The following is a 12704-nucleotide window of genomic DNA, read 5'->3' as shown; positions in this document are numbered from 1 at the left end:
CCTCAAGCAGCACTCAGGGTGTCTATGCATGTGCGTGCATGTGCACAGAAGACTTGGATTTGGGTGCCCCACCCACCTCTTGTCTCCTACATGCTTGGACACAGAGGTGATGCCTCCTCTTTCTCCTGGCCTGGGCACAATTTCAGTGGCAAATGTGAGGGACGGGGAGGGTATGTGTGTGAAGAGTGATGCAATCCCACCTGATGGCAACTCACCTGGTGGCTTTCTTCTCCTCCCAGAAAGCAGCCCCGCTTGGTGGTGGCTCCAGGCAGGTAGGAGCAGGTCCATGCCACTGACTGCTGGTGGAGGGCAGGGCTGGTAGAGACAGGCGTCCTCCTTGATCTTGTGGTTGCATTTTCAGTGGGTGGCCTATGCGTCACAGAGCCAGGTGAGGGGTTGGCCTGCCTGCCTGCCTGCCAGCCATGGCTGTTTCTGCTCCTGCCACTGCTCATTGCTGGTGGGGCTGCAGAGAAGCAAGAGAAGGAAGGCAAGAGTGAAAGGAGAAGAACAACTCTTCTCTGTGTTTTCCTCATTAAGAGAAAAAATACCCCTTTTCTCATTTTTCTCCAAACTTTGTTTCCTCTCTGCTGCCCTCATCCTGTTGATCAGGTCTAGTGTGTGAGAGGATTGACTGGAGGCGAGAGAGTCCTGTTAGTCCTGTTGTGGTGTGTATGTGGGCATTATAGCAGCTTGGCAGCTAGATTTTTGTGTTTTTCCTTGCCATTTTGTGCCCCCTTGGAGCAGCAGCTCTTCAGCAGCATCTTTGCTTCCTACTGGAAGCTCCAGAAAGGTGGCAGCCATTTTGCGGCTCCTCTCATGGTGCTCCCCCTTAATTGCACCCCCTTAGCAGCAGTACTTTCCTGTTACCATAGCTGCTCTTCACCCAGCTGTGTGGCTGCCTCTGTCTCCTGGCACTCCCCCCCCCTTATCTCCCCTAGCTGGAAGAGTTTTAGTGATCTAGTCCTGGCAGACAGTTACCCCTCACAGAGCAATGGTTTCCAGCCCCCTTAACAATCTCACTTTCCATAATTTTCGGGGTGTTTCTGTGTGTCCATTTTCTTGCTTGTCTCAGGTGGCAAAACGGCATGGACAAATTCACATAGGATAAGACTATCAATGGCTTCTAGTGGTGATGGCTATGCTCTGCCTCCATAGTCGGATGATAAAGCCATAAGGCCGGTAGACTGTCAGTTGCTGGAAATCACAAGAGGGGAGATTGCTGCTGTTGCATTCAGGTTCTGCTTTGTGGCTTCCTATATGGGCATCTGGTTGACCATTGTGAGAACAGGTTACTGCACTAGATGGGACATTGACCCATCCAGCCAGGTTCTTTTTATGTTATTATGCATTAGTTACATTGAGATTGGATCACTGTGACACGCTCTGTTTATCACTGCCTCTGAAGGGTGTTCAGAAACATCAGCTAGCTCATAATGTTGCAGCAAGGTTCTTAACTGGTACAGAATTTGGGGGACATAAATCTCCACTTTTATACTATCTTCACTGGCTGCCCCTTCATTCCTGAGAACAATCCAAAGTTCTCATTTTTTACCTTTAAAGCCATGAAAGATCTGGCACCTGGATATCTGAAGGACCAGGAAACAGGGCTTCCCCCCCCCCAGCCACTGCTCACCAGAACTCAGCTCCAGCACCTCTCAGGTGGGCGCCATCGTCATTCTAAGAGAACAATGGAAAAGTTTATGGTGAGCAATCTGGCTCCTCCTTCTCTAAAAAATAAATAAATCACTCCCTGAATGACATTAATTGACCTATACACTTTGATCAGTGGGAGATGCCTCTTTTTATTTTGAAGTGTTATTTCCTCCTGGCACCCTGGTTATGGCTTGATGAGCAGCCACACCTAGCTTGTGTCACTACCTGCAGATAAGTAACTTTGATAGCAGCTGTAAATCTAATTGCTATCTTTTGAGAGTTGTGGTAGTAGTGCACACCAGAGCACTAAGGCGCATGTTGTTCGCAAATATCCGATTTTGGCTGCCTTCACACAGCAGTATACAGTATTTCATTTTCAGGACTTTCCCCTGACTGTTAAGTTCCACATTATATTTGAGCTTTCACAAGGCATAAAAGGCACATCTGGAACTATAGTGGAATATAATGCAAGTTTCTAGTGCACATGTAGAAAGAAATAGCAAAACATAGATAATACAAATATAGCAACAGTAATAATGACCCTCCCCCGTTCTGCTGACAGCAATGTGAACACAGAAGCATAAAATACAGAAATATTGTTTGTTGGATTCTAGAAGCAAGTACAGCATGAAGTTTGGCGCTCCAGATGCTGCTTCTATATCTACCTGGGATGCACTGAATCAACTTTAACCTGCTGTGTGTCCACAGCCTGAGTTGGAAGCAAAAGGGGCAGTAGTTGCACCCATGGCTAAAAGTGTTTCTGCTTTACTCTTGAGCACAGTCATTTATGGCAGCCTTCCCCAACCTGGCGCCCTCCAGATGTTTTGGACTGTGGTGGCTGGGGCTGATGGGAGTTGTAGTTCAAAATATCTGGAGGGAACGTTGGTTTGTGGCATTTGTACTCCCAGAGCTGACTCTATAATGAGCCAAGGTGAGGCGGGAACTTCAGTGGCAGAATGGGAGGGGTGGCAGATTTGGATCAGGGTCCTAGCTCACTTCCATTCCTCCTGTCCCGACTGGGCTGATTGACATCTGCAGACTGAGAGCATGGAGGCAGTTCTTTGATGCTCCACCTTATTGTGCGTGGGAGAGATCCTGGCTCAAAGAGATCTGGGCTCGTTTGACATCTCCTGCCCTCCCTCCCTCCCAGTTCACTCCTCCTGATGCAGGACCCCTTTCTCCTTTCTCTCTCTTTTCCTTCCCCCAGTCCTTGAAGAATGTGGGTGGCCTGAACTGTGGGGGCTTGAAGAAGAGCAGAGTGGGTGGGCAGGGCGGAAATTTATAGTCTATATATCATTGCCGGCTCCATATCCTAGGGCTGTAATGAATGGGTCTCTTTGACAAAGCCGAGCCTGCCAAGGTTCTTCCCAGCCAGGCTTCCATGTATGCTGGCATACTCCTGTCTGGTCCTTAATTTGCCCGGCAGGCCATAAACTTTCCGAGTTTAAAAGTGCAGCATGATAACAGGCCACTTTCATGGACACTGAGAGAGGGGGAGCCGTCTAGTCCCCACCACTCTTTTTATAAGGATCCCTCCTGGGTGAGTTTGCTCACCTCCCCCCACCCAGCAGCAGTCTTTAGGGCCAATTTTAACATTTCACGGTCTATAAACTGTGATCCTGTTTGGCCATAGAGCTTGAGTGGGTGGAAAACAGATTAGCCTCCCTCCCTCACAAAAACCCCTAGCATATGGTGGAAGGAAGCCTCACTTTCCCCAGGATGCTTGGAAATAGGTACTTTTTTGCCAGCTAGATTTTTCTTTCTTCTCTTTCTTCTTCTCCTTCCTTCCTCCTCCTTTCTTTTCTCAATCCCTCCCTCCCCCTTTTCCCTCTTCTATTCCCCTCTATTCTTCTTTTCCCTTTTTTGTCTTTCTTTTCTCTTTCCTCCCTTTTCTTTCTTTCTTTCTCTTTTCCTATCCCCATTTCTTTCCCCTTCTTCTCTCTCCTTCTCCTTCTTCTTCCTTCCTCTCTAGTAAAAATGCCCCATTATTTACTTCGAGTGGACTATCCCTGACTGACCTCAGTGGGACTCCCTTCAGACAAAGCAGGTATAAGATGTGGCTGCTCTTGCGCAGTGTTGCTGAGTGTGACCCAAGGTGGAAGCAACGTGTGCCTTGCTCTGGCTGACAGCAGTGGTGACTGCCGTAGCCAATGAAAGTTGGGTGGGCAGCGTGGAGGCTCAGAGGAGGCTGGGGATGGTGCTGTGTCTGGCCCAGTGGCTGAGTGTAGGCCTCACAGCTCCTCTCACACCCAGCCTAGCCCTGCATCCTGCAAACAGCTTCAGTGAGGGCTCATAAGTGACATCATACATGTGGACTTTATAATGCAGGCATTATGCCCAAGTTGTGGTTGATTGGGATACAGGGGTTATTTCCGATTGTTGCCCTGAATTTTGAAGGTTTATTGTGCTCTATAGCTAGGACGCTGGTGGCGCTGTGGGTTAAACCACAGGGCCTAGGACATGCCAATCAGAAGGTCGGCAGTTCAAATCCCTGCGACTGGGTGAGCTCCCGTTGCTCGGTCCCTGCTCCTGTCAACCTAGCAGTTTGAAAGCACATCAAAGTGCAAGTAGATAAATAGGTACCGCTCCGGTGGGAAGGTAAACGGCATTTCCGTGCGCTGCTCTGGTTCGCCAGAAGCGGCTTAGTCATGCTGGCCACATGACCTGGAAGCTGTACACCGGCTCCCTCAGCCAATAAAGCGAGATGAGTGCTGCAACCCCAGAGTCGGCCATGACTGGACCTAATGGTCAGGGGTCCCTTTACCTTTACCTTTATAGCTAGGAATGGGACAAAGTCATGCTGTTTTTTTGGTGGAATGAGACATGAAAGGGCTGCTTGCTTTTATGATTCACCCCAGGTGGCAAAACATCTTGGGCTGGTCCTGTGTACATCCATAAACCACACCTTCTTGGAAAACATTTTTGAGCACAATGGCATTTGGGTGTTTCAGGGTAAAATTGCCTTTATGCCTCGGAAATGGCACCGTAAGTCCTTGGCTTACAAATTATTATTATTATTATTATTATTATTATTATTATTATTATTCCACCCTTTCTCCCAAAGGAGCCCAGGGCAGCAAACACTCACTTTAAAAAATAACATAAAATGCTACCACAGGCTCCTTTGGGAGGAATAGCAGGATATAAATGTAATTAATAAGCAATAGTAATGTTTAAAAGCATCCTGCAAACAGTTAAAGCATTCCAAAACAATTGCAATGAAAACATCTCAAAACAGTACAGTTGGAAACATTGTGAAAACAGAGTTAAAAACATTATTTCATCCAGCAAGCTCAGGGTTGCCAGGAACAGTATCCTTCAGTCACCAAATGCCTGGGAAAAGAAGGTTTTCAAATTCCTCCTAAAGTTAATAATTACAAAGATGGATGCAATTTACCAGGCAGCAGCTGCCTGAGACATTTCGCAGCCTGAGGCAAAACGTCCCACTGCCACTGCTAGGTGGGGGCATGAGGCTCTGCAAGAGCCTTCCCCTCAGGGAAAAGCCCTTGCAAAGACTTGCCACTGGGTGTAGGGTTGGGGGGCAAACTCTGCAGAGTCTCCCCCCACCCCGGCAGTGAGGCTTTGCAATGGCTTTTCCTTAAGGAGAAGCTATTGCAAAGCCTCACCACAGCAATGGGCGTACGCAGGGCGGGGAGAGTTCAGCAAGGGCTTCTCCTTACCTTGCCATATCTCCCTGCCTGCTTGGCAGCAAAGCTGGGCAGTGGAACGCCTCCCCTCAGAGCTTTGTTGTGGTCCCTCTCTTCCCCTCGTGGCAGGGGAGACTACAGTAGTGTCAAAGCTGGACAGTGGAACACTGTGCTGCTCTGCCATTACCGCCGCCGCCACCTCCCTGACCTGAATTGCTTCTGCGGCAGAGGTAATGGCACCACCTCTTTTGCTTCTGCTGCCTGAGGCAGCTGCTTCACTCTGCCTTATGGGTGGGCTGGCTCTGTCAACAGGGAAGGCATTACAAACAAGGAACTGCCACTGAAAAGCTCATCATGGCGGCACCACCAACAAGGCCTCACCTGCTGATTGTTGGATCCGAGATGGTTGATATTGGAGCAAGTACTCTTTGAGGTACTTGGGTACCTGGCCATTAAAGGTTATATATGCTAGTACTACAGTGGTACCTCAGGTTACATATGCTTCAGGTTACAGACGCTTCAGGTTACAGACTCTGCTAACCCAGAAATATTACCTCAGGTTAAGAACTTTGCTTCAGGATGAGAACAGAAATCATGCAACGGCGGCGCGGCAGCAGAAGGAGGCCCCATTAGCTAAAGTGGTGCTTCAGGTTAAGAACAGTTTCAGGTTAAGAACGGACCTCCAGAATGAATTAAGTTCTTAACTTGAGGTACCACTGTATATGCTAGTACTATATTCCGGTACTTGCATTGGGCTCGGTAGATTGCTGGCAACCCTTGCAGTGCTTTCAGGACCAACAACACATAGTCTTATATGGTAGCACCACTTACTCACCTGGCATCCACATTCTGCAGTAGCTGCAGGCTCTGGACTGTTTTCAAGGGCAGCCCCACGTACAGCTCATTACAGTAGTCCAGGTAGGAGGCCACTAGGGCATGGGCAACTGAGCTTAATATCCTGATCCAGGAACAGTTGTAGCTGGTGAACCAGCCTAAGCTGGACATAAGCAGAGAAGACACTTCAGTGACAAGCTGAAATCCAGGAGTCCTCCCAGGTTACAAACATGTTCTTCCCCCCTTTTTTTGTCAGATACCATTATTACATTTTAACAATTCAGTGGACAAAGGAATGCTACAGATTAAGAATGACAGGTAAGTTGTGTCAGCGCAAACATGAAAGCACAAAAAGGAACAAAGACTTTGACTTCATGAAAAGGAACCAGGCGTTTTATATTACATATTCACAGTTTCAAATTTCCCCTGAACAGAGAGGAATGAGGATGCGGTGGAGTGAGAGATTTGTTGACGTAACTAGTAAAGGGGAACCCAATCATGTCAGACCTGTTTGACAGCTCCTTTTACCACCCTATGATGGTAAGTAAGGTTGCTCAGAGAGAGCGAGGTGGTCCCATACTGAAGTCCACCCCCCCCCCTCTTTAGAAGCTCCTTCGGAGGTTTTCCAACGAGCAGCTATCTCTAGATGTGTCTTCAAGGAGAGGAAGTCTTTGTGGTGCAGAAAAGGGTTGTCTTCACTTTCAGAGGCTTGCAATGCCACTGCAGGTCAAAGAGGCTGGTTTTTTGGGTGGTTATGTCAGAGGCCCCCCTTCATGGATCACTGCCTTGCCGTGGCGAAGGGGCTTGAAGAACTCAGAGAAGCTATGAACTACGCCGAGCAGGGCACACAAGATGAACAGGTCATAGTGGAGAGTTTTGACCAAACGTGATCCACCTGGAGTAGGAATCGGCAAGCCACTCCAGTATCCCTGCCAAGAAAACTCCATGGACAAAGACAACAGGCATATAAAAGTTATGACACTGGAAGATGAGCCCCTCAGGTCGGAAGGTGTCCAACATGCTACTGGGGAAGAGCGGAGGACAAGTACAAGTAGTTCCAGAGCTGATGAAGCGGCTGGGCCAAAGCCGAAAGGACGCTCAGTTGTGGATATGCATGGAAGCGAAAGGAAAGTCCAATGCTGTAAAGAAAAATATTGCATAGGAACCTGGAATGTAAGAACCATGAACCTGGGAAAGTTGGATGTGGTCAAAAATGAGATGGCAAGAATAAATATTGACATCCTGGGCATCAGTGAGCTAAAATGGACGGGAATGGGCGAATTCAGTTCGGATGACTACCATATCTACTACTGTGGGCAAGAAACCCGTAAGAGAAATGGAGTGGCCCTCATAGTCAACAAAAGAGTGGCGAAAGCTGTACTGGGATGCAGTCTCAAAAATGATAGAATGATCTCGATACGAATCCAAGGCAGACCTTTTAACATCACAGTAATCCAAGTTTATGCACCAACTACTGGTGCTGAAGAAACTGAAATTGACCAGTTCTATGAAGACTTACAAAACCTTATCGAAGTGACACCAAAGAAGGATGTTCTGCTCATTATAGGGGATTGGAATGCTAAAGTAGGGAATCAAGAGATAAAAGGAACAACTGGCAAGTTTGGCCTTGGAGATCAAAACGAAGCAGGGCAAAGGCTAATAGAGTTCTGTCAAGAGAACAAGCTGGTCATCACAAACACGCTTTTCCAACAACACAAGAGACGACTCTACACATGGACATCCCCAGATGGGCAACATCGAAATCAGATTGATTATATTCTCTGCAGCCAAAGATGGAGAAGCTCTATACAGTCAGCAAAAACAAGACCTGGAGCTGACTGTGGCTCAGATCATCAGCTCCTTATAGCAAAATTCAAGCTTAAACTGAAGAAAGTAGGAAAAACCACTGGACAGGTAAGATACAATCTAAACCAAATCCCTTATGAATACACAGTGGAAGTGAGGAACAGGTTTAAGGATTTAGATTTGCTGGACAGAGTGCCTGAAGAACTATGGATGGAGGCTCGCAACATTATACAGGAGGCAGCAACTAAAACCATCCCAATGAAAAAGAAATGCAAGAAAGCAAAGTGGCTGTCCAACGAGGCCTTACAAATAGCGGAGGAGAGAAGGCAAGCAAAATGCGAGGGAGATAGTGAAAGATACAGGAAATTGAATGCAGATTTCCAAAGAACAGCAAGGAGAGACAAGAAGGCCTTCTTAAACGAGCAATGCAAAGAAATAGAGGAAAGCAACAGAATGGGAAGAACCAGAGATCTGTTCAAGAAAATCGGAAATATGAAAGGAACATTTCGTACAAAGATTACCATAATAAAGGACAAAAGTGGTAAAGATCTAACTGAAGCAGAAGACATCAAGAAGAGGTGGCAAGAATACACAGAGGAATTATACCAGAAAGATATGGATGTCTCGTACACCCCAGGTAGTGTGGTTGCTGACCTTGAACCAGACATCCTGGAGAGTGAAGTCAAATGGGCCTTAGAAAGCACTGCAAATAACAAGGCCAGTGGAAGTGATGGTATTCCAGCTGAACTGTTTAAAATTTTAAAAGATGATGCTGTTAAGGTGCTACACTCAATATGCCAGCAAGTTTGGAAAACTCAGCAGTGGCCAGAGGATTGGAGAAGATCAGTCTACATTCCAATCCCAAAGAAAGGCAGTGCCAAAGAATGCTCCAACTACCGCACAATTTCACTCATTTCACATGCTAGCAAGGTTATGCTTAAAATTCTACAAGGAAGGCTCAAGCAGTATGTGGACCGAGAACTCCCAGAAGTGCAAGCTGGATTTAGAAGAGGCAGAGGAACCAGAGACCAAATTGCAAACATGCGCTGGATTATGGAGAAAGCCAGAGAGTTCCAGAAAGACATCTACTTCTGCTTCATTGACTATGCAAAAGCCTTTGACTGTGTTGACCACAGCAAACTATGGCAAGTTCTTAAAGAAATGGGAGTGCCTGATCACCTCATCTATCTCCTGCGAAATCTCTATGTGGGACAAGAAGCTACAGTAAGAACTGGATATGGAACAACTGATTGGTTCCAAATTGGGAAAGGAGTACGGCAAGGCTGTATATTGTCTCCCTGCTTATTTAACTTATATGCAGAATTCATCATGCGAAAGGCTGGGCTGGATGAATCCCAAGCCGGAATTAAGATTGCCGGAAGAAATATCAACAACCTCAGATATGCAGATGACACAACCTTGATGGCAGAAAGTGAAGAGGAATTAAAGAACCTTTTAATGAGGGTGAAAGAGGAGAGCGCAAAATATGGTCTGAAGCTCAACATCAAAAAAACGAAGATCATGGCCACTGGGCCCATCAACTCCTGGCAAATAGATGGGGAAGAAATGGAGGCAGTGAGAGATTTTACTTTCTTGGGCTCCATGATCAGTGCAGATGGTGACAGCAGTCACGAAATTAAAAGACGCCTGCTCCTTGGGAGAAAGGCGATGGCAAACCTAGACAACATCTTAAAAAGCAGAGACATCACCTTGCCAACAAAGGTCCGTATAGTAAAAGCCATGGTTTTCCCAGTAGTGATGTATGGAAGTGAGAGCTGGACCATAAAGAAGGCTGATCGCCGAAGAATTGATGCTTTTGAATTATGGTGCTGGAGGCGACTCTTGAGAGTCCCATGGACTGCAAGAAGATCAAACCTCTCCATTCTGAAGGAAATCAGCCCTGAGTGCTCACTGGAAGGACAGATCGTGAAGCTGAGGCTCCAATACTTTGGCCACCTCATGAGAAGAGAGGACTCCCTGGAAAAGACCCTGATGTTGGGAAAGATGGAGGGCACAAGGAGAAGGGGACGACAGAGAATGAGATGGTTGGATGGTGTTCTTGAAGCTACTAGCATGAGTTTGATCAAACTGCGGGAGGCAGTGGAGGACAGAAGTGCCTGGCGTGCTCTGGTCCATGGGGTCACGAAGAGTCGGACACGACTAAACGACTAAACAACAACAACATGTCAGAGGCCAAGGTGAACACCCAGGAAAACATCTTCACCATCATCATTTATTTGTATGCTGCCTTTCCACAGTAACCTAGGCTCAAGGCAGCTAACAACATGAAAAAGAAAATGCATAATTGAATGAAAATATAACAAAAATTAGACAATAAGTTAATGAGAGCATCTCATTAAGAAATATTTGGTAAAGTTAAACAAACCCCTTATAATTCAACAGGCTATATAACAACAAAAATATAGCAACAAAACACAAAAACAGGAAAACAGCAAAAATAATGTGCTAACAAAATTAAATCCTGACCCCACACTAAGCACCAGCCCACTCTGAATGAAACCTGTGAATTAAAGCACATTCCAACCACATGTAGAAAAGGATTCATGACTTCCACACACCCTCCAAAACTGTGGGGAAGCCGTGCTTAGCATATTTGAAAGCAGAACCAGAGCCCAGTGCAAGCGCAGGAGCACCTTTAAGGATGCTTCCTGAATTCTAGAAAAGACTGTTTTCAGTGGAGGATGAGACCAGATCTTCTTCCATACCTCATCATCAAATCCAGTGTTTATGTCCCCCACCCCTGCCAGTTTCAGACTACTACCGTCCCCCATCCTGTAACCAGTGGCAAATAAGAGAAGCCACACCTTTCAAGGAAGGAATAGATTGATTGCAAAAATGTTTGTTCGATGTCAAAGACTGCATACCTGTTTTTAGTTTTTGTTTTATTATGTCTGTCAATTTGGTTAAAAAGTGAAGAGCGAAGTAAAAAAAAGAATGGGAGTGCCTAAACGAATACCTCAAAAGTCAAGGTTCGAGGACAGAAATCTGGCTGAGTCTGGAATAACCTTGTGAAGTGAAAGGATAAGAAAGAGGGATTTATATCTAGATGTTAGGATAGAGATGATCAGGAAAACAGGAAAACAGGAAGACACAATGAGAGATAAAGGAGGTCCTGTGGGATTGGTGGAAGTCAATGTCTTCTTGTTGTTGCTTTAGTGTTTATAGCATTAACTTGTAAGATATGGATTTGTGTTTTTTGTTTTTTTAGTTGTTGCTTTCTTTAGTTTTTGAATGTTGGTTTTTGTGTGTTGTGTATTGTTATTTTTCTATATTTTTCGTGTTGTTGTTGTGTGGAAAATACTAATAATTTTAAAAAAAAGACTGCGTACCACATCACCTCTGTGTGCAACCTGGGCAGCCATTGCTTTTATTTGCACAATTTGAAACCATTTTACCTTTAAACCTTGCCATATAGTTTAGAGCAAGTGCTTTGAATGCCTCTATAAAAAAAGTTCCAAAGTCAGAGTAACCCCTCCCCTAGTCCTCCCATCCCTGGAACTACTTCTGTTTATCAGGGTGACAAAACTCTTTATGATCCAGGAATGGAGCAAAGAGGGAATGTTCCTTCCTGATGGCCATTTTCCCCCAAATTTGTAGAGAGTCACGCACAGGAAGGAGTTAGAAATCTTGTGAATCATTGTCTATGAGGGATTTAGAAATGGCAGGAATTTAATTGTGGGTATAGGAGGGAGTGTTTCAAGCTGAACCCAAGAAAGGCTCATGGAATCCTTAATAAAAGGTACTAATCACTTCAGCTGAAAAGCAATACCTTAGATTGGGAGAAATTTTGGTAGAACTGACATCTTCACAGCCATGATGCAGCCCAGCATTGCTCTAAGGAGCTCCTTTTGCTATAAAGCTGGCCATGGTTTTGCCTTTGAAGTTAACCTGCGCATTTGGGCAGACACTTCCCCCCAAATGATGGAACCCTCTATAACCCACAGCAAAATCTGAGTGAGTGGAAATTCATTAAATCTCTGTGGTGGGAAGCTTTAAAGTCTATGAACCTGCCCCTCCCAGATCAGATCACGCACCCAATTCTCAGACCTGGGAACCACCCACCCATGACACTTTTTCTTAACATGACTCAGCATCAGTTTATTGGCCTTCATCCAGTCCATCACTACTTCCAGGCACCTGTGCAGCACCTTCACTGCCTCTCCTGATTGTGACAGGGTGGGGAGAGAGAGAAAGCGCTTGTGTGTCATCAGCATACAGAAGACACCGTCCTCCAAATCGCTGGATGACAGCTCCCAAGGGTAATCCTCCCACCTCCTTGCTGTCACTCCAGAAGAACACAATGGCCAACTGTGTCAAAAGCCTCTAAGAGGTCAAGGAGAACCAACAGGGTCACAGTCTCCCAGTTTCTCGCCTGATAAAGGGTGACTAAGGCTGTTTAAGTGCCCAAACAGGGCCTGAAACCAGAATGGAATGGATCTAGATACCGCTAATCTGTTTTTTCCAAGTATACCTGCAGCTGCCAGGCCAGCACCCTCTTGATCATGTTGGCGAGGGAGGAAATATTAGAAAGTGGGTGGTCATTTTTTGAAAACTCTGGATTCAGGCAGGAGATCTTCATAATGAGGCATTGGCCCATCCAGTCAATCCCTTCTGCTATAATGAGCAGGGATCAAGAGATGGTGGATTCAGCCTCATTGCTGCATCCTGTCTAAATCCTCAGTCTGTAAAAACAGAAACCAATTCCACGAGCTGTGATTCAGTGGTGCTCCAGGGGCCTCCAAC

The sequence above is a fragment of the Podarcis vaucheri genome, assembly GCF_965113315.1.
Source record: "Podarcis vaucheri genome assembly, chromosome: 7".
In the NCBI taxonomy this organism is placed as follows: Eukaryota; Metazoa; Chordata; class Lepidosauria; order Squamata; family Lacertidae; genus Podarcis; species Podarcis vaucheri.
Note: the sequence above shows the minus strand (reverse complement) of the source record.